Source organism: Protomyctophum parallelum (genome assembly GCF_964188405.1).
Source record: "Protomyctophum parallelum genome assembly, chromosome: 16".
In the NCBI taxonomy this organism is placed as follows: Eukaryota; Metazoa; Chordata; class Actinopteri; order Myctophiformes; family Myctophidae; genus Protomyctophum; species Protomyctophum parallelum.
The window spans coordinates 10,009,761-10,028,104 of NC_139711.1; the positions used below are offsets into that span (position 1 = coordinate 10,009,761).

General features: G+C 42.0%; 1 protein-coding gene across 1 annotated transcript in view; it reads right to left on the bottom strand.

Annotated features, from left to right (window-relative positions):
* The window catches only part of lingo2 (leucine rich repeat and Ig domain containing 2), a 314,021-nt gene that overhangs the window by 185,979 nt on the left and 109,698 nt on the right, over positions 1 to 18,344 (bottom strand). Inside the window, exon 3 of the mRNA XM_083785512.1 lies at positions 11,714 to 11,804. The gene's annotated coding sequence lies outside the window, so the exon portion shown is untranslated. The remainder of the gene's footprint in view (positions 1 to 11,713; positions 11,805 to 18,344) is intronic.

Here is an 18,344-nt window from a genome sequence, read left to right on the forward strand (position 1 = left end):
TTTAAATATATTTGTGCAATCCAGATAATGTTTGCTTAGATCTAGAGATGTACTGTATACATTGAAAGGTCAGTGAATGAAGGTGAGCAAAAGGATTGCACATTGAGGGCAGGCATGTCTACATTTTCCTTGTGATAGCAAGGTATAAACTCCCTACCAGAATACTTGCATGCAAATCATTCAAGATAACAAGTCTGTCGCTATGCTTTTGTCCTTGAGGCTGCAATGAGCTTGAACCACGATCAGATCATGAAACAGATCAAAACGAGTGAGATTCTGCAGCAAATGTGTGTCTATTAACCTTTGTCAAGACAAGTTTACTAATCAAATTGGGGTTCACTATTTTCCCATTGGATATAATGCAATATCTTCATCCTCATGAATATGCCCAGCTGCTTGCAGCCATTTGGCCTTTTCAGCGACATGGCGTTCTCACGCCACAGAAGAAAAGCAAACAAGATAGCAAATATATTTGGTCTCTTAACACGGAGGCAAATACAAAGGCAGGCAAAACACAACATCCAACAAACCGGCTGTGACAACAAACACGTTGGCCACATAATGCCAAATAGGGGCACAACAGTAATAATGGGCATTGATGAAACAAACAACAGTGGGCTAAACCCACCAGAAAATGAGAGTTACATTTACATTCCATGCTGCCCTTCAACTTCAACGTTGAAACATCACAGGTTCACAGGTGTAGAAGTGGGAAAGTCGTTTTTCATTTGTAATTTTCATTCTTCTAATGAAAACAAAAACAGAAAAGTATCTGGTGTGTGTGTGTGTGTGTGTGTGTGTGTGTGTGTGTGTGTGTGTAAATTCATTTGGTGCTATTCTTTCCACATGTGTGGAGGATTCTCTTGATGTGAAATGATAAAAGTATGTCAGACATTTTTCTATGTTGAATCTGAGGAAAATGAAAGAAAAAACAAATACTATCTGTATTGAAAGGGAGGCTTCGCACACTCAAATTTGTGCACAATCAATGCATTTATTGTAAACTTTCGGTCTATTGACCTACGCCAGGCAGTGTGCGGAGCCTCCCTTTATTTCTTTCTTTTATTTATCTTAAAAGGAATAGAAGAAAAATAATATGCTTAAATAATATTTAAGCAGCAATATGTGACCTAAGTGGCCTAATCTTTGATATTTATGTTTGATGATCTTTCCTTATGGAATAAAAATCGAATCTACTGTATGAAGTACTGTAGGACATTTTCACGTGATACCACGTACATTCTTGCCATAAACGGTTATCCTACCTTTCCTTTTGCAGTTCCAACGGATTCACGGTAAAGTAATTGCTGGGAATACTATGCCATGTACCGTTGCCCCTTGGCTGTAAAGAATAGTCCTAATATAAAGATACCCTAACTAACCAACAAAGCGGGTCCGTGTTGATTTTATTATAGGATAGTATTGACTCAAGAAGAGATGTATAGTTCCAGACCACATCCCTTTTATTCCTGTAATTGGCACAAAACTAGTGCAGGCTCATATTTGTGGTGAAAGTCCACAGAAATCAATGCAGCAAATAGACTCATCTCTTCCCATTTATAAGCTCTCTGTGTGGTCCTATCTGGACAACGATTTGTCACCACCACAACCTTGTGTTTTCAGTGCTTCTGCAGGCTCTATCAATAAGCCATCCACTGTCGCACGCTGTGTTGTGTTATTAACGTTCCATTCCTATTGTAATCTCTCAAAGAAATCATTGATAGGTGTACTGTCCTCCATATTTCTTTACCATCTGGCCCGTGGGGGATAGATATCTCCCGCGGTGTGCGGGGGGGGGGGGGGGGGGGAGAAAGCTACTCCAACCAACCTCACTCTAAATCTCCTCCTTGTGCCCGAGATAAGAGCAGAATTGAGTTATTGAGCGGACGGTTTAAGATATAAGCTCTCTCACTAAAGGCACGCTCAAAAGAGGCACAATAAGAACAGATTGAAAGGTATTTTATTACAAGCAGGTCTGTTTCGTCTTCACCATTTTGTCTACCGCAGTGCTCCTATTAACCTGGGTTGAAGGGGTCACAGCCAGGGGTGAGGTGGGGTGGGGGTCTTTCTTCACACTACAGCACTGATGCCGAGCGCTTCATCTTAGCATTCAAGGTAAAGGACAGAATGGTTGAGGTAAAAAGGGTGGCAAATGAATACTGATGCACTGTATGTTTAAGTTTGTACTGACAAAGAAGGCGTGTAAAATGAAGAAACAAAAACTTATATTTTCTTAAATCTAGACTCTAGAAGAGGATGCAGTCCTGTATTCAGTAAGAACTAAATATTCATAATACTAATATTCTTTAAAACAGTGGTTCTTATCTGGACTTTGCCTTGGACCTACATTTTAGGTTCACCATCAAGTCATGCATTAAACACGTCTTACCACGTTGGTGACAGTGAGAACACATGATTTGAAAACACTGCTTTAAAAAGGTGCCAGGGTTTGTTTTGATGTTTGATTGTGATCACTCATTTGAGCATAAATTAACACAGCACATAAATCTGTAATGTGGCATTGTGTAAATTAAGCTTCTGTCACGTGATAACTATACTGTTATGTGAAGGCTAGTCATGCTACCAAGGTGCCTTCCCCACCACCTCAATTTATTTAACCGGCAGATCAAAAGAGGCTTCCAGTCTATAAAGCTCCGGTCTAAAAAACATGTCATAACAGAAAACAGAGGAAGGTAAAGTGCACACAATATATATATGCAACAAACAGGTCCTTTCGATTGTGGGAATCTGAGAATACACCTCTGCAGTGAAACTGAGAAACTGAGCGTGGGTGGAGTCAGTGACTTTAGTGTTGGGGAAGCACTTGATGTCACATGATGTTACTTATAACATGGTATACCAGTGATAAAAGCTACAGTATGCTACTCTGGAAAATAGCACTCTGTAAAGTATTTCTGTCTAACCGTGTGAACCCTATAGCGTCGGCGTCCCTGTACTTACATTCAGAACCATTTGACAGGCCGTGAGCTTGTACATCAGCTTAGCCCCTCCTATGCCCAGCTTTCCACAAAGACAAAGTTTTCTTCTTTTTTAACTTTTATTCAAGATTTTGTAATGTATGGTTATTAAAAGTGCTAATTTAGAAACATATTGACCTCAGTGAGTCAAAGTATAGTCCTCCACTGAAGTAGATTCCTTAATTTTGTAACCATAATGTACCAAGTTTGGTCATCCTTGGCCTTATGGTACTGTAGGCAATATACGGGAGGAACTCACTGGAGCTATTATTGAACAAAACCTGCCCATGATTGATATATTAACATTCACACATTTCTGATTTACAAGGCAAGGGATGAACAAAGGCGTGTACGTCTGCCTCTGAATGTGATGTGACCTTTTCAATAAAGATTTTAATGTTAAAGGTCTACTGTAGACAGGCAAGACACATGGGCCTGGATAGGAATGTGCACAAAATGTTAAATAGACCTACAATCCCAAGATGACCTTTAAAAAAAAATAAAAAAGGTAAAAAATAGACACAAGGCTTTTTGAACTTTTATCCAAGAGCATTTAAGCATTAATCACCGTTATTAATTATCTGTCCAAAACAGTTTCAGGAAAATTAGGCCTACCTGTGTTCCAATGGAACCAATGGTAGTAATCAGTAAAAAATAGCAGATCTGACAGCTCACAACACATTCTGAGCTTGTAGATCTGCCATTTCTTCTACTTTTGTTTGCCGAATTTGGACATAAAAGTACGAAAAAGCGTACAGATTTGAAATAAGGAGATACAAGGTTTCTGCTCGACAGCAGCATTATGTAAAGCAAGACATTTGCATGCAAATGTCCCCTTATCCACATTCTCTCTACACCATGACTCACAGAGATAGTGTAATAAAAGTGATCCTTTTGGTTTGCCGACTGCTGACGCACAAGAGTGAGAGAACCACAGGAAGCCACTGCAAAGGAGAGTAACAGCAACTCTCTTCCCTACGCTGTCACTCACTCTACCAGATGTCCTCTGGGTGACCTCAGTGTGTACAGTTTGATGTAAATCACGCTCCCAAGGCATCATGACACATTATATTTTACTTTATTGCAGTTGACTGCCAGGTTATGTAACACAGTCTAGAGAATGCAAGTGTGATGAAAGATTGTTAAGCGTCTCGTGAGACCTAGTGCGTCGCTCTTCAGTCGAAGGAGAACATGAGGGAAAATGGATGAGAGGAATACAAGGGACGGCAACACTATAACAATAATTAAAAACAGCACCAACATCAAAGACAACAGATCTTTTCCCTTCCAATAACCCCGCGTTCAGAAAGTAGATACAATGCTACACGAGCCATCCGAGACACGGCTAAGGTCAGTTTCACTGGGAGCTGTCCATGGTGCTGAGCACACTGGAGCCTGGGAGCTGTCCGTGGTGCTGAGCAGAACTGGAGCCAGAGGCAAATCTAATAACAGTTTCAAATGAAACAGGCCTCAGCCACCAGGGGGGCCCTGCGGGCACATCCCCCCCCCCCCCCGCCCCCCCAAACAGTGGTCTGTTCAAGTAAAACAAATGTTGCACATCAACTGATCATTATTTCATGGTTTCCTTTTGGTTGTATTGCAAACCATGTCAGAATTTGCTGTAAGGATTGAATGATCTGACAATAATGTTTTGAGCATTGCAAATTATGTCGATGCTATGCTGGGGGGGGGGGGGAAGCGTCAGTGACCAGTGAATCATGATTGTACGCTTTTGCATATTTGCAAGCTGATCCCGGTGAAATCAAAAGCCATTAATGCTATAAGACGTCTCAAAAGACTGCTTCCAGTGAGTCCACAGCACTGGGCCACAGCACCCAGCAAATCAAAGACAAAATCCATTCATCCTAGTTGACAAAATGTACTGCTGCGCAAACCACACACAAGCCACTGAGTTTGTTTATTTTGTATACATTTGCATACAAGTGCTTCACCACAGCAACTACAGCAACAACTGTCATAGGCGTAAACTTATTGGCCAATCACACTGAGCTCTATAAGTATAAAAACATCATCATAAGTGGATGGCAACGTTCGCACCTACTGTATAAACACAATGGTGAACGATATAGTTATAGTGCTCAGGAAGTTTAGAGACCAGGATTACTGCATGTTTTTTGTGAGGGTATACTTACCCTAGGGGACACAGGGAGAACATGCAAACTCCACACAGAAAGGCCCTTTCGCCAACCCAACCTAGGGTAAGGGCACTGATGACACCAGCACCCATGAACAACGTAAATGCACAATACACACACTCACACGTTGGCGGCATAACGCCCAAAGTGTTTGAGCATAGCCTATTGAGACAGACCGTTGACTCCAATTCAAGGAAAAGAGGGCATTGTTTTTCCTTTATCTTTTGGCGATGGGTTCTCAGATTGGTTTGAACATGACACTCAAACACAACAACTTGTGCGAGGCGGTTTGAAACTATTCTAAACATCCCTAAATCCGCCCATGATCGGAGCATAGAGCTGTCCGTTGCCTTGACTGCTCCTCCCTGCTCTTGGCTTTTCAGCACTCGACAGTGTGCCGACAGCTCGACTGAAACATCAATGCCTTTTCAGACAGCTCTCGCCCTTTATTGTTCATCTGCTACAACGCCCCACATGCTGTATCAGCCAAAGCTTACATCGACAAGGCAGACAGAACAGCCTTTTTGCAAAGACATCCTAAAATCCTCCTGCAGATCATAATTGCAGGCTCACCAGTGATATCCCACCACTCCATTTTCCCCGCTGCTTTCTTCTTCTACTTCTTCTTGACTGGATGAATTATGTCAGATATTCTTTTCATTCAAGGTCCAGGTGAACCGAAGATTGTAGCAGATAAATTGACAGGATTTTATTAAACTGCCCCAAGGAAGATCATAATGTACTGTATCATGACACGGTCACATCGTGCACGGAGGCATTATTGAACAAGGGGTATAAAGGGGTACAGTACAGTTCACTTCATGAAAACCACTTTTCACCCCATTTCAGAAATAAAAAAATCATATTTAATTGTATTCTTGTGTCCAAAATAGGGAAGCAAAGCAAAGCAAAGTTACTATATTTACCCAGGGTAACTGGACTAAGCTCAAGAACTTGTTTACAGCCAGGCCCTGCTCATTTCATGGTAGGGGTTCAATGCCTTGCTCAAGGGCACTTCAGCGGTGGTAATTTTTAACGTGCCGGTCCGGGGATACGAACTAGCGACCTTCCGATATCAAGACCGCTCCGCAAACCGTTCGGCCACCGCTGCCCCTAAAGGGACCTCAGGTTGTAAGTGCTTGGGGAATTTAGAGTAAGAGTTTATAGCTAATACAGTACTAAACTGTAGATAGAAGTTCAACTCATCACCTTTTCATGGATGAGTTTATGCTGATCAATCATGCAACCGTCTGGCTGCGTAGCCATGCAGTAGGCTACAGTATTCTCACATGGAAGCTGGCTAGTTCCTCCCTGTCTGCTCCGTTAACCCCCAAGTACACTCAAGTCAGTCTCTAATGACCCATTCTCAAGGACCTACACATACATTTGAAAATGCTTTGTGCCAGGGACAATTGTTTATTTATTTAAATTATTATTATTATTATTATTATTATCATCATCAAGATGTTAAATAGCTGATTTGTCAAGATCGTCTGTTTTCAAATGTGTATAGGTTTCAAGTGATTTTGATTCTAGATTAACCAATTTAGCTGGGGACCCCTGGAACCTTCTCAAGGATGCCTGGGGGTCGCCGGACCCGACTTTAGGAACCACTGCTCGAAATGCTTTGCCTGATAGAAAAATGCAGAACTAATCCAAAGTCTTTGGGGTGGATCTTCCTATAGGGGAGGTGACATGATTAGTTTCCTAAGCAGTGGGCCTTACAGACTGTTCTAGAAGTATACCTATAATTTAGAAGATCCAAAACGTAACGGTAGGCGCAGTCTCCAATCACCTGTCAACGTGAGGCAAGCCACTGAGCTGCTAAAATGGTGGCTATTTCACACTGGCACGGAGCTATTCATAGGCATGTAAATGAAACTGAATTGAATTTATCATCAGATGTGTTTAGTATCACCTCTGCATGTGGAATGATATGGGCACACTGTCACACTATAGTCTCTGACTCTGCTTTTGTGCCTCATCTGTCTCTCAGTCTCTTACTGTCAAGATCTGTCTCCTTTCCTGTCACATCTGTCTGTCTCCGTCTCTGTCCCTTACTGTGACGATCTGTCTCTGTCTCTCCTTTCGTGTCACATCTCTCTCCCTCTCTCTCATTCTGTCTCTTACTGTCACAATTTGTCTCCGTCTCTCCTTTTCTGCCACATCTGTCTCAGTCTGGACCCTGTGGCTATACCTTCTGCTCCGTCCCCAATCCACTCCTTGTTATATAAAGGAATCCATTTCCCACCAGATTGTTAGCGTTCGTTCCGTGTGTCTCACATCTTAGCTCTCTAGCCCCAGTCCCCATTCTGTGTTCCATAGTCAGCTGAGTCCTGTCTCATTTAATGTTTTTCTTCCATGGTTCTATAGTGTCCCATCTTAGGAACCTGTTCTGCTTGCCTTACGTGTGTCTTTGGCCCCTTTTGACTTTTGTCTCTGGGTTTCAGATTGTTGCCTGCTCTTTTTGAACGTCTTCGCCTTTGGTTGGACTGCTTCTGCTGATTTTCGACCCTTCCCTGCCTCAAGTATCTATACGCCTCATTAGCTCCTGTTTATTGATACTGTATGTTATTGATTCAACCTATTGAACTGCACCTGGTCTGCATATTGTGGCCATCAGGAAGAAACCTCATATCTCCATATTTCAATTTCTTTATGTTTTATTTGTCCCACAAACAGACACCCATTATGTCCCAATATAAATGTGAAGTTAAAGAACTGTTATCCCATTTCCTCGCTTCCCTGATCCTTAATGTACTTTCCCGCACATCTCACAACTCACTGTCATTTCACCATTCCAATCTACCACACACATACAAGGTTTCCACCCAAGAGCAACGATATTATGTCATCTGCGTTTAGGTCCATCCTCTCTTCTTGTTGTTCTCCTCTCACCAGGTGAGATGTACACAACGTACATATCCTGTACATCTACTGTACAGTGTACACAATGTACATCTCCTGTACATCTACTGTACACAATGTCCACACAACTAGGAGTTGTTCAGCAGTGAGCACTATAAAGCTCACATATATTTATCGCTGCCAGACATCAGATTGCCGTTTGCAGTCCCCCCCGCTTCAAATCGGGATTCCGTGTGTCAAATTAATCTGAAAGCCACTGGCTTCCATTTCCAATTTTCACTGTTTATGCCAAAGGCAGCATACACAGTATTAATATTTTTTTTTTTTAAGCTCAAGAGGGATTTACCATCGGAAAAGCCACACACTTTTAAATAGATTTATACGTACAACGTACATGATGTAATAATCTCAGTATAATGTGAGGGGACTCCGTTAAAGATTATGAGATTGTACCGGTATAAAGAGAGCAATACTCAACGTGTGTGGAATCATCTGAATTTCATAACCACTCTACATTAGCTCTGCTCCTTTAGTTATTCCAGTGAATAGAGCAGGAGCAGTCAATGGTCAGCTCATTTGGAATCGCTCACCAATAACGGGGCCCGTTGGATTCCCTTCTTCTGAGCGATATGAGCAGCAGCCCCTTGCACCGTTGTGGTAATCATTTTTTACAGCCCTTACTTTAATTAAAACGTCACATCCACTGTAGCAATATACAGCAGAGTTCTCCGCAAAATTAAAAAGAAATTAGGCCGGCAGATGTGGTCTTAATGGTTTAATCATGCCTTCCCATTGGTTCCGATAAAACCTGGCCGAAGCTTAATGTTTTTTTTTTTTTTAAGTTGAGTGATGCCTAAAACACAATTGAATAGGCAACGTTACAGACAGCTGCAGCTAGTTTGTCAGTGCCAACCTGTGAAATGTCAGCATTTGATGACAGCTGTGGCCCTTGATGGAGGGCAGCCTAAAGGTGAAATATATCAAACAGAGGTTCACCAATGTAACTGCACTATTAAAGACATCTCTTTACACATTCATGTTTATTGTTCTTTCTTATTATAATTTTCCCAGGGTCTATTTACTGGTTCCAACTTCCAACTGACGCTGGACAGTGTAAGTGTTTTAAATTGGGGTGTAATGTGCCTTTCTCCATTTCCTGATTAGTGAATACCGACAGCAACGATATGCCATCTGCAGTTGGGTCCATCCTCTCTTCTTGTTGTTCTCCACTCCACCAGGTGAGATACACAATGTCCAAACAACTAAGAAGCACTGAGCACTGAGCACTAAAGGTCACAGATATGCATCACTGCCATTCACAGTTTGACGTCTGCAGTCCTTCTGCTTCAAGTTGGGATGCTGTGTGTCAAATTAATCTGAAAACCATTTCCAATTCTCACTGTTTATATAGTGGCATGGATGGACAATTTAGACACAGACTTGAATGTTTAATATGTGCAGTCTCAACTAGTGTACAGAATGTCATTGTCTGACTCACTCTGTCCCTTTGGACTGTCTGTGTGAGATAATGCTGTCTGTCTCTTAAAGCCACTGGAGAGGGGCAGACTTAGTCAGATAGCATGCCCTCTTCGACATTCTGCAGGATTCACCTTTTACCTTTTCCAGTTGTGAGGCCTAAGCAGCTACATGTTCCAAAACACACTAAGTGTATATGTTATTCTGCCCAGACAATGTCTCTCTTCCCCTCAAAATGTAATTCTGAGAGTGAAAGTCATGAGAGACTAAATTAGGGGGCCCAATTTGCAACAGCACCACTTCACTGATAAGCTGTACCAGTGATCTGTGAGAGCTGCACTCAGAAGGTCTGCTACATTATGACAATGCCAGACGAATAAAGCAGATGAAAGAGATGAGCCTGCAAAGAGCAGAAATCAGATTGGTAGAGAGACACAGCAAAGGAGACAGAGAGAGAGAGAGAGAGAGAGAGAGAGAGAGAGAGATGGAAAGAGAGACAGAGACAGAGAGGGAAAACGATCTAAAGTCTAATTGTGTTATGCCTCACGGCATTAGGGGGATGAGGAGGTGGTGGAGAGGGAAGAGAGAGACAGAGGGAGGGAGGGGGAGAGAGAGAGAGAGAGAGAGAGAGAGAGAGAGAGAGAGAGAGAGAGAGAGAGATTTTTCTTCCCTCATGCTGTTCGGCTGCAGTCGCTTCCTGCTGACGTGATCACATTAATTTCCAAACAGTCCCCAATCTTCGCTGCCACGTCCTCCCAGGTGCATATATTGAAAACGTGACAAGAAAGGGGAATGGATGAGAGAGAAGAGTAACCAGTCATCCATTAGGCTTGGCCAGGAGGACTGTTTAACAAGGCGGTGTTGGCATTTGAAATCAGGCCATTATTGTGCATGTTATGTTGGTTTGGTTGCGTGCCCGCACCCACACACACATTACATGCAGTAGATTTTCGATTTTCGACCATGCATCATCACTATACTGTATATTATTTCCAACACCACTACTGAATGTAATAACCACTAGTGCACCATTACGGGTGAATGGAGGGAGATCTGTACACAGCCAGTGTCTTTCATCTCTGCCCTTTGGTAAGAAATGTTCACTTTGATGCCTCAAAGCCATGTGGAGGAAGGCAGGGCAGAGGCCAGTGTTCAAAGTAAACTCAACTTAAATCAATATAGTATACGTCTTACTTTATAGTAGCCACTGTTTAACGGAAAATCTCAAAGCAACATTTTCGAGTCCTTTCAAGGTCTTTACACACCGCGAGCCTGAAAAATAAAGAATCCCAGAACGTGTATTGAAATATTTTGTTATTCAACTATTCATAATAGTTGATGCCCCATTGTGAGCGATGCCTTTGATGCAGGGGTTAATATAGGAGGAGATGAGCCTGAGGTACTGAAATGACAGAGTAACCATAGACACAGTAACCGAGCTGGAATAGACTAATAGACTAATGCTACACACATAGGCAAGTGTTGGAGCGGCTAGCACCACTCAACAAATGAAAATCGACGATCTACAAGCTCACAACACCTCGCAACATGAGTTGTTGCAGAGTAGCTCTGCTCTTTTCACAGTATTTATCTGTGGAACCGAGTCAAACGAAATTGAATGTCTCAACTCCTTTCAATTACATTCCAATTGTTTATCAGGGATCCAGTGTGGGGGGGTCCCCAGTTCTAATTTGATTCTTTTGGTGGGTCACAGCCTGAAAAGGTTGACAACCGTTACCAACTGGGCTCAAGTTTGGGGCATGAGAACAGGAACAGAGCATACTGTGATTGTGAGCAATGAACAAGTTATACTTGGCAAGTACAAAAATAAATAAAAATAAATAAAGCCCTGTAGAGACTCATGACAGGTGAGTAGAATATGACATGAATCATCTATTATTCCACACTGTTTTACACAGCACTATATACAGTAGGGCCCTGGATTTTAATAGACAGGGTATTTTGCTAAATAAAAATGTGTGTGTGTGTGTGTGTGTGTGTGTGTGTGTGTGTGTGTGTGTGTGCGTGCGTGCGTGCGTGTGTGTGTGTGTGTGTGTGTGTGTGTGTGTGTGTGTGTGTGTGTGTGTGTGTGTGTGTGTGTGTGTGTGTGTGTGTGAGAGTCCAGGGTGGATGTAGAAGTTATGGATAATAACAATAATTTCATTTATATTTACTGTCTACGTACCCCCCCAAAAAAAGAAGAAAAAGTTGAGAGTTGTGAGCCTGTGCACTTACCTGCTGGTCTTGTGGATACTGACACTTGAAGTCTTGATGGAGAGGTCCTCCCAGAACTGCTTACACAGCTTGTCTACACCAAGGTCATGTTCTGAAACAAGGGGGAAAGAAATGTAAACCTTGACAGGAACCATATTATGCCTATTCAGGCATGACCATTCAGCGGAAAAGGGCAGATCTACAAGCTCAAAACACGTTGTATTTGCGACATGCTGAGCTTGTAAATTGGCTATTTTCAGCGACAAGATTTGGCATCCCAGTATAGAGCCCTGCTGTTACCCCATGCAGCCACCTAAGGCTTTAAATTGTTAATAGAAGTGGTCGAAGAAGTACTCAAATTGGCTAGTAATAACTAGTAAAAGTACCAATACCACTATACGCAGAAATATCATTTTCAAAATGTTTCAACATTTTTCAGTCTTTTTAATAAAACAGCTGATACAAGCTCAACACGGTCACGTCATGGCATGTTGTGAGCTTGTAGACCTGCTATTTCTTTCAATAAACTAAAAGTAGGGCTTAATTGATTAACGTTTCTTTTGTAATAATCGAAATCTTGCAGTGCAGTACTTGAGTATTATATACTTAGTCACTTCCCACCACTGGTTAATGGACATGGCCAGTGAGCTCACAATGTGGAGCCACAGACATCCTTGATATGTCAGTCCCAGGAGCATTAGAAAGGGGGAGAGAGGAGAAAAGAAGCCTCCTGACATATGCACACCATCTTCCTTCACTCCCTGGTCGACTTGATCATTTTTCTCGCCAAATGGCTGCCAAGAAATGCCTCATTAACCCATCATTTTACTCAGCATGGGAACAGCGTTTATACCAGCAACTCAAGAGCGCATGAGCTTCAACTTTCTTTAGTTTTAGTGGTGGCAATCAATCCATATGTACACAACATCTGTGTTTGTTGAAAAAAAAAATGAAGAAAAGGTTAGCAATACTGCTTTTGTTTAATGAGAGCTATAAGGCTGCCACAGAGGTTGGTTTTATATTGTGCTTAACTAATATTTTGCACCTCCATGTCGAGACATGAAGCTGGCTGCAGTATCACATGATTAACAAGAAGTGGGTCCAATATTAGCAATATGTTCTCATACATTCACATTATGGTAGTTTCAGACCATTAAATCCTCTACCTTCTGTTTACTGCTGAAATATGTACTAGTACTTTAATTAACAGATTTACCCCCAAAATTATAACTACTTTTGAAAGGGACAAATCAAGTGTACAATACATGTAGCCTTACAAACATAAACCAACAAGAGACGGGAGTGAATTTCATATTGCAAGCTCAATGCTATAGTGCTTGTGGTGTTTGCACATACATATAACTGTAGGGTTTTCCGTGCATGCTCAACGTTCTTAGCATTTTTGGTATTACTTGTTTCAAATTTTAATGCACACATTTTAGTTAAAATCTTTTGTATAACCTTAACTCTATTCTCACTTACATGCATGGCCACCTGCATCCAATCTGGCAAGAAGCACGTCACATTTGGACTGAACTATTGCAATGGAAGAGGGGTGTCTGAATTATCATTTTCATTATGTTTACTAAAATTACCATATGAATAAGCTGTTTTTTAGCCTTATACGTTAATTCTATTGACATACTTGACTTATACTTTCATTATATTGACAGTTAATGTTTATTATTAAACAAATAAACACATCATATCTTATTGCTGCTGCTGCTGCTGTGTATCTGTCTGTCTGTCTGTCTGTCTAGTTTATTTTTAGCCGCAATTTGCAACTCTAGATTATTTTATAATGGGATGAATCTAGAGTTGCAATACCCTCCATTGACTCCCCACTCATCTTTTTTGGTTTGCGATCTGCTTGTCTTAAACGACGTTAAACTCACCAACATTGCAGCTGTAGTCCAAGCTTGAATTATCCTCTTTCAATCTGCCGAGCTTGTTTTTCATAAAAATCCACCATAGAGATGTTATGAGCTACTTTCTGTCAAGACATCCTCTGCAAGTGATTATTTTTCTAAGTGCTGGAGTTTGGAAGCACTCGTCGTATGTCACTGAAAGGCCCTGCATTCCACCTGTTTCGAATTTGCACATAATGCAGGAGGCAGCAGTGCGACCCGTTAACAAAAACGAGTGCTTCCAAACTGCAACACTTAGAAAAAGAATCACTTGCAGAGGATGTCTTGACAGAAAGTAGCTCATAACATCTCTATGGTGGATTTTTATGAAAAACAAGCTCGGCAGATTGAAAGAGGATAATTCAAGCTTGGACTACAGCTGCAATGTTGGTGAGTTTAATGTCGTTTAAGACAAGCAGATCGCAAACCAAAAAGGATGAGTGGGGAGTCAATGGAGGGTATTGCAACTCTAGTTTCTTCCCATTATAAAAAAATCTAGAGTTGCAAATTGAGGATAGTTTATTTTGTGAATATGATTTGTGAACATTTCTGATCGAGGCTACGTCATTGAATTGTTTTTCATTTTCGCTTTTTCATGTCATATGAAAGCAGGGAATCAATAGCTTAAAATTGACATATTGGTTGTTCAGTTTGACCCACCAGTTTAGGAGATATGGCTTATAAAGTAATGATTTGCAGAAAACAGCGAGTTGAGAAAATAGGTTAAAAGGTTCACTTCTGTGGGCTCTAACATTACACCTATAGCTACACATGTAGCTAGGTGAATGTGTTACATGTGTAAGCATTTATTTCATATTTATGTCGATTTCAGCTCTGACAATTTATTCAGACATGCTCTAGTTATCTAGTATGTGACGAGTCTGCCTCTGCGTCTGAACTCATTTTGGATAAAAGATAATATATTAAAAAAGGGTTTTCTCTTCTCCTGAACAGTTTGTCTCGCCATGAAAAGCCATGAATGTCTCTGTATCAAAAAGAGTCTTGTGAAATGAGCTTTATACTGATAAACACTTCTCATAGGACCGGTGTGAGGTGTATTAACTTTGTTTCATATTTCCTCCCAAGATAGTTTTACATCATCTGCTCTAGCTTGCCGGTCTGAGGTGCTGTAGATTTTTGTGATGACTCTGCACCTCCCGCACAAGGACATCAGTTTGATCTTGGGAAGTTTCCAGGGCTTTTCTTTCACAACACTATGAATATTATCAGTACACGTTGGGCTGAGCACAGTGCATTGTAAATAAAAGTGATCATTTGATTGGTCATAATTTAATCCACCTGCAACACATATAATATTCAATCTACTCCACCCTTCTGCGGGGAGACCAAAGGTCTGTTGCTATACCCTTATCTGCCATGCCATTAAATGTGCTTCATGCTGGTTCACATGTTTCCCTAAAACAAATGCAATACAGTGCACAAAACATGTGTTGAAGTATAGCTACTTTTATTGTGAACATAAAGTATAGCCTACCTTACGTATTTACTGTGAGTTTTCATGCATACAGTAGGAAAGCATTTTAATGGCATACTGCAGCAGTTTCTTTCAAGATAAAATTAATTAACCTAAGCCCAACTGTCACACAAAAGCAGAAAGTCTTCCTTTGGTGAGCCAGTATATGGTGGATAATATGGTGCCGTTGTTTGAACCCAATCTCATTAACCCAAACCCTCCAAAGAAACAATACAAGGAGTGGCTGTTGGCAGCAAACCACGCATGTGTCTTCCCATACTGTCCCACCAACACAGCGGCTGTTTTACAACCCACCCACTGCTCAGAGTAATCCAGTGTTGGAGGATTTGTGCACAGCACTACAGAGGGATTGTGCTGCAGCAAAATGAGCGCCGGCTTAATTGGAGCAAAGACTTAATGAGGCCCCCTTGAGGATTATCATCAGTGGCTTAGAAATGGCCCAGGTAGTGGAAGACACGGTCCAAAGGATCAGCGCGCACAGCCTTCCAAATGAGAGTGACTGCGCTCAGCTGCAATTGTGCTGAGGAAATCTTTAAAGGAATATAGTTCAAGATTATTTTATTTTTTTATTATTATTATCTGCTCCCCCTCAGTTGAAACAACATGGGTAAAGTTTCTTTGTCCCACACAAGACACAAGACGAGAAGAAAAGTTCATAGTTCCTCCTGTCTGCTACTCTGACACTATAACTATAGCTCCATCATTCAGAAAAACTGTGAATGCAAATTCCTCGACATACACATAACTGAAGAGTCGGACCTTAATTGGGCCACACGCACCACGCACGTGATGAAAAAGGCTCCATAATGCCTGTACTGCGTCAGCATGAACCGCCACACCCCGCAAACCATTCTACAACAGCACCACGGAGAGCATCCTGACGAGCTGCATTACCGCAGGTGTGGGAACTGCACTGCCCTCTCAACTGCATAACACTACAAAGTGTGGTGTGGCCCAGCACGACGAGCTTCATCCCTTCCTCCAGGACATTTACATCAAGCAGTGCGTATAGCCAAGGTTGAGCGGGTCATCAAAGACCGGCGTCTACTCTGCCGGCGGAGGACCGACTTGTTAATGTTCACTGATGCCATCGGGCAGGCAATTTTCAATTCAAAGGAGCTTTATTGGCATGAGAAAACATAAAAAGCAAGTGTCAAAATGTAATAAAACAGTTGAAAATGGGGAAAGTATATACAGTTGGAGCGGGTACTGCATTTTGTAAACAGAGCTCACATTGTGTCGTTATATACTGTACGTGTTATGCAGGGTATAAAGCTTACATTTTCGAAACAAATGCAGTAGGTCTAGCGGTCTACTTGGCTAAAAAATGGCACATTAGTTTAGGGATAAGGGTGGCGCAAGATGGAGCACATAGTCCCTGGACTAGCTGACTAATGTGGCATCCCTGTAGATTTTCTCTATGATTGAGGGCTATGTTATGGAGCGTGTCTGGGTAGCTTTCTTTTAGGTGAGTATGACATTTAAGTGCTCTCTTTTGAGTGGTGCAACCACTCCTACATTCAGGAATGTCCGTGTGTATCATTCATGAGCACGAGTGGTGTGCGCATGCGTGAAACCAGCAATGGTCAGCAATGTCCGTGTACCTGTATCATGTAGAGTAAGTAAGTAAGTAAAGTTTATTTATAGAGCACCTTTCACAGACAATTACAGTCACAAAGTGCTTTAACAACAATAAAATGAAAACAAGTCAATAGTCAATAAAACAAGTTAAGAACTAAATCATTAATAAAGTAAGACAAAATAGAAAATAGAAAAAAGTAGAGTAAAATAAAGCAATCAACATTTAACCAGGCCGGCTATGGAAAGGCCTGTTTAAAAAGGTGAGTTTTTAACAGTCCTTTGAAAATGTCCACAGAGTCCACAGTTCTTAGGTGGAGTGGAAGCTCATTCCATAGCCTAGGGGCAAAACCTGCAAAGGCTCGATCGCCTTTGGTTTTCCGCTTTGTCTGAGGAACAACCAGCAAAGCCTGTGATGTGGATCTCAGTGACCTGCTGGGCACATACGGCTGGAGCAGGTCAGAGAGATAAGGAGGTGCCTGGCCATGGAGGGCTCGGTGTGTAATGACTAGAGTCTTCAAATGTATTCTGTAATTAACTGGGAGCCAGTGTAGGGAGGCAAGGACGGGTGTTATATGACAGGATCTCCTGCACCTGGTCAGCAACCTAGCAGCTGTATTCTGAACCAGTTGTAGGCGACCTAATGCGGTTTTAGACAGACAGGTAAACAGAGAATTACAGTAATCAAGACGTGATGACACAAACGCATGAATAATAGTTTCTAACTCCGGGTGTGAAACAACTGATCTTAGTTGTCTCCACCAGGCCGAAGGCATGTGGGGAGAGTATGTTTTGCACTCCGTCCGTCCGTTTGTGTGTCCGTCCGTCCGTCCGTCCGTCCGTGTGTCTGTGAACAGCTAATCTCGGCCACCGTTAACCCGGTCGATGGCAAATTTTGCACACACACTCCCTGGATGCCAACGATGAATCTCTGCCCCAAACTTTCCAGAACGGCCTGTTATAGCGCCACCAGGAGGCCGCTTTGTGCAAAACAAGTTTTTGCACAGTACACCTACAGATTTTGTCCAAACATCATGCAAATTGGTACACACACTCCCTGGATGCCAACGATGAACCTCTGCCCCAAACTTTCCAGAACGGCCTGTTATAGCGCCACCAGGAGGCCGCTTTGTGCAAAACAAGTTTTTGCACAGTACACCTACAGATTTTGTCCAAACATCACGCAAATTGGTACACAGTCTCTCTAGAGCCATTCAACCAAACCGGTCTTTCAGATTTCTCAGACTCCATCCTGATTGGTTAAGATTGGCTTCCAAAGTTCACAGGAGTGCTCAGTTTCAAACAAAATGCTGCAAATCATGAACACATCGCGTGATTTCCGTCAGATTGTGCACCCACATTCCCACTAGGCCCAGGACAAGAACAATTTCAACTCAGCCTCAAGGTGGCGCTATAACTGGCCGAAAAGTGTTTTTACCTCTAACTGCACGGATCTGTGGATAACCTGGTGGAGACCTGTGCCCAGAAGGGCACTTTTTCTAGTTTGGCAATGTTACGAAGGTGAAAAAAGCAGGTGCGCGATACAGAATTTACGTGTTTGTCCAAAAGCATGGACTGATCTAAAATGATGCCAAGGTTTCTGGGGTTGGTGGATATGTTATGTTTTAGTGACCCAAGGCGATCGGCAATGACTTCAGCAACCCTACTTGGG